This window comes from Callospermophilus lateralis, chromosome Y (genome assembly GCF_048772815.1).
Source record: "Callospermophilus lateralis isolate mCalLat2 chromosome Y, mCalLat2.hap1, whole genome shotgun sequence".
NCBI classification, from domain to species: Eukaryota; Metazoa; Chordata; class Mammalia; order Rodentia; family Sciuridae; genus Callospermophilus; species Callospermophilus lateralis.
Window position 1 is genome coordinate 80,920 of NC_135326.1, and position 4,249 is coordinate 85,168.

Below are 4,249 nucleotides of genomic sequence, written 5' to 3' on the forward strand. Positions count from 1 at the left end.
AAATATTCTTATGAATAAATTAATAATAAATGCATAATGTATTTAGTGTAAAGCATAGTGTTTCTGCTGTATATATATTAGATACATATAATGAATAGAAGAATGATCTCAAAAAAAAAATGTACTGGGGCTAGCAGAGGGCAATGGGCGCCCAGTCGGAGGAGGAGGAGGAGGAGGAGGAGGCCATGGAGGAGGCGGAGATCGCGGGGGCGGGGCGGAGCTGCCAGCAGGGGAAGGAGCGCAGGCAGTCGCGCTGGCTGGGACGAGGAGCGACCTGGGTAGCAGCAGGTGAGCCTCCGGGTGCCCGGGGGAGGCCGGCGGGTTCTGACCGCCTGTGTCGCGCGCCACCAAGGACCCTATGACTGTCTTTGCCAGGGGCCCGGGACCGGGCGCAGAAAATGGCTCCAGTGGTCAAATGAAGCTGGAAAAATATATAGATGCAGCACTGTGGCCTTTCCAGATGTTTGAGTGTGATATTTCAGTGAGAAATTGATCCCTTGGATTAGGTAACTCTTCATAATGAAGAAAATTAGTCTTAAAACCTTGAGGAAGTTTTTAATTTGAATAAAAGAAAAGAAGACAGTGATTTCATGGTAGTACAACAGCCATACCTAGCAAGTGACTTTGGAAAAGATAATTCTTTGTTTGTTATCTGCTACGATAAAGATATAGCCAGCTGTAATATCAATAGCGAAGATGAGAAAGGTGGGAAAAGCAGATCCAAGAGCCAGAGCCTGATGGAGACCCTGAAAAGGTGACTTTCTGTGAAGCAGAAGCCCAAGGGCAAGGACAGCACCCCTTGGTGAGGCTTGGCTTAGAAAGACACCTTCTCCTCTTCCTAGGCTCCTGTGGTCTTCAAGGATGTGACATAAGAGCTCAGAGACCCATCAGGTCCACTTCTCTCTGCAGTCACCACTACAGTCCCATGCCCTGGCCTCTCTGACCCACGAACTCTGAGAAGACCTGTATCAAAATGCAGATGAGGGTCAATGCTTTGGTCCACTCTTTCAGTCCAAGTCCTGCGCTGAACAGGCTTCGAAAGGATTTCCATGACCTTCAGGCTGAAAGTGTGTGCCAGGAGCAGAATGGTTCCCTCAAGCATTCAGATTCTCCCCACGAGACTTGCATCTCCACCTGGAGGAACACGTGCCTGTAGTTATTGAACTTGTGCCTCAGGACTACATTCAGTATTCTGTGCCTTTAGACTAGGGGATATGTCCTTTGGAAGGATTGTGCAGCTATTGTCTGGACACTTCTTCGCCCATGGAGGTCTCTGTGGTTCCTCCTCAAGTGGGAAGAAACTCTTTTGCTGAAGATGAGAATCAGGTAGACCAGGACATAGTTGTTGCCCCAGAGATCTTTGTGGACCAGTAAGTGAATGGCTTGTTGATTGGCAGCACAGGAGTCATGTTGCAGAGCCTCAGATCAAGTCATGATGAGGTCCCTCCACTTTCGCCATGGCTACCTCCAATACTACCTCCAATGCAGACTAAACAGATCCAAAGGATCCAACGGAACTTCAGTGGGCTCACAGGCACAGATGCCCATTTTGCTCCTGGCACACAGTTTCAACCTGAAGGTCATGGAAATCCTTTTGAAGCCCGTTCAGCGCATGACTTGGACTGGAAGAGTGGACTAAAGCTTTGACCCTCATCTCCATTTTGATATAAGTCTTCTCAGAGTTCCTGGGTCAGAGAGGCTAGGGTGGGGGGCTGTAGTGGCTAATGTATGTGCTGTCATTTTAATTTTGATCCTAACTCTGCCCCTGGGGTGGCAAGTGTTTATGACTCTGTGCAAAGTAGTGGTCCCATGGTTGTGACAAGCCTTATGGAGGAGCTGAAGAAACTTGCAAAACAAGGATGATACTGGGGACCAATCACACGCTGGGAGGCAGAATGGAAGCTAGCCAACGTGCTCAATGGTTCTTTTCTTGTTCGGGATAGTTCTGACGACCTTTACTTTCTAAGCTTGAGCTTTCGTTCCCATGGTAAAACACTTCACACTAGAATCAAGCACTCCAGTGGTAGGTTTAGCTTTAATGAACAACCAGTTGTGGAAGGACATACGTCCATAGTTGATCTAATTGAGCATTCAATCAGGGACTTTGAAAATGGAGCTTTTTGTTATTCAATGTCTCGGTTGCCAGGATCTACAACCTACCCCGTCATACTGACCAATCCAGTGTCACGGTTCATGCAGGTGCGTTCTCTGCAGTACCTGTGTGGTTTCAGTATACGTCAGTATACCAGGATAGGCCTGATTCAGAAACCACCTTTGCCAAACAAAATGAAGGATTATTTACAGGAGAAGCACTGCTGAAAGATTGAGAATCCTGCATCTTGCACTTTGGGAATAAGAAAAAGAGATTGAGATACAATTTACAATTTTCATTACCATCAGAATCTTTTGCTGCCATAACTATTTTAATGTTATGTGTAACAGTCAACAGTTTGTAAAGGGGCGGGGAAGTGTCTGCAAGGTGTTTTGGGTTTATTTTGGTTCCGTAAAAAGGGATGTCTTTAGGTTCTAGAAGTATGAATTATCTTTCATTAGTGTGCAGAATAATAGCAATGTGAATTATCAGATTCTCTTTGATGCCCCCCCATCCATTGCTTGATCCATTGTGATTTTTATGCATTAAAAACACATTTCATGTGTTTTCAACCCTAAGTAAAGTCAAATGAAATTCACAGAATGAAAATTACTTTGTCTTTTTATATGACCCATTTTCAAAAGTTAGTGTTGAATGAATGTGTAATAAAACTATTTACATATACACTGTAAATGACTTTTTAATGTCGTACTTCAAAAAGATTTATTTAGAATTATTAATTGGCATCATCTTAGTTAATGGGTGGCAAATTTACCACGTATTTTTAAAACTTCTAAATTATTTTTAAGGTTGTGCTAATATTTTGGTTGTGAAAACTTTATGTTTTTCTGTTGCCTTCATTTTCATCTTGTGGTTTGTCCATTTTAATAAATGGCGCTACATTTAAGAGTCATAAAGAGATATATACCACAAATTTAGCAATCATGGTCTTTTCTGTCATTAAACCTGGGTACAAATTGGCATAGTGTAAGGACGTATAAACTGGAACAGTGACTACAGAAGTGAGATCAGTTCCCGTGAGAGCGTTGTTTTCATGTTTCCTGCACTCTTAACAATGTTAAAGTTTATAAAAAAAAGTTTGAAATTGATTTGTGTAGAAAGAAAAGATTGCTTTAAAGTTGGATTTATTTTTTTCTTTTATGCAGTCACAATAAAATGTGCAAGATTTGACTTCTCTTTTCCACTGCCTCCAATTAAATCAACCCTTAGTGACTTGAGTTGAAAAAATTTGGAAATTGTGGAGCATCACATGAGAAAAAGATAAAAACAGTACTATATACACAGAAGCCTGCCTCTTGCAGGATCCACTGCAGTTTCAGAACAGGCTTTTCATTTATTTGTTATTTTCATTGAACCAAGTCTAGAGTAATTTGGCCTCTCATTTTTTCTCTTTCTGACTAAGTCAATGGGAAGGGATGTTGAGAGCCACAGCCAAAGGGACCCCAGCAAACTTCTAGCTGCCAGCTGATTGGCTCCTCTGCGGTGATGCTCATTGGGCTGTTTCCCCGCTCTTTCAGACCACGGAGCTGCTCATTGGGGGACTTTTTGTGGCTCAGTCCAGGTGACCCAGCCAATGGGCCTCAAGAGGAGGAGTGGTGGGGGAGTTTGAGAGGCTAGTTAGAAGATGGGGTGGCAGTTGGGCTCTGAGGGAATTCCTGAAGAGCTGTGTGGTGAGGTGTGTATGTTCTAAAAATAAAGTTTGTTTCTTTGACAAGTGGCTCCTGAATTGTGCCCAGGCAGATTGTGGCAAAGGGATATTATGCCTGAGAATTTTTAGATATTTTGGAATGTAGAGTGTTTGTTCACTTTGTAATTCTGCAGCATAGACAAATTTTCTGATTGTTCCATTCAGAAAACATTCCCAGCTAAACAAACCTTAAAGCAAAATGCTGGACATTTCTTCCTGTCACTTTAAGTTTTCCCATGTCTTCCCTTCTTGAAAACACAAGGGTAAACGTCTTTGGTCTATGACTGGCTTTGTCATCAAACATCTCTGTATTCTCACTTTTTAATTAGTTTTTTTTTTTGGCGGGGCGGGGGGGGAGTTGGAAAGGCACAATGCCATATCACAATGTTCGGTATTTTTACTTAAATGGGGACAGGTACTTCATTTTGGTGGGACATTGATTGTACCTT

The 4,249-nt window shown here is 42.7% G+C and overlaps 1 pseudogene; it reads left to right on the forward strand.

Annotated features, from left to right (window-relative positions):
• Nucleotides 1-519: 519 nt before the first annotated feature.
• Nucleotides 520-2,319, forward strand: LOC143639812 (suppressor of cytokine signaling 6-like; annotated as a pseudogene).
• Nucleotides 2,320-4,249: the final 1,930 nt, after the last annotated feature.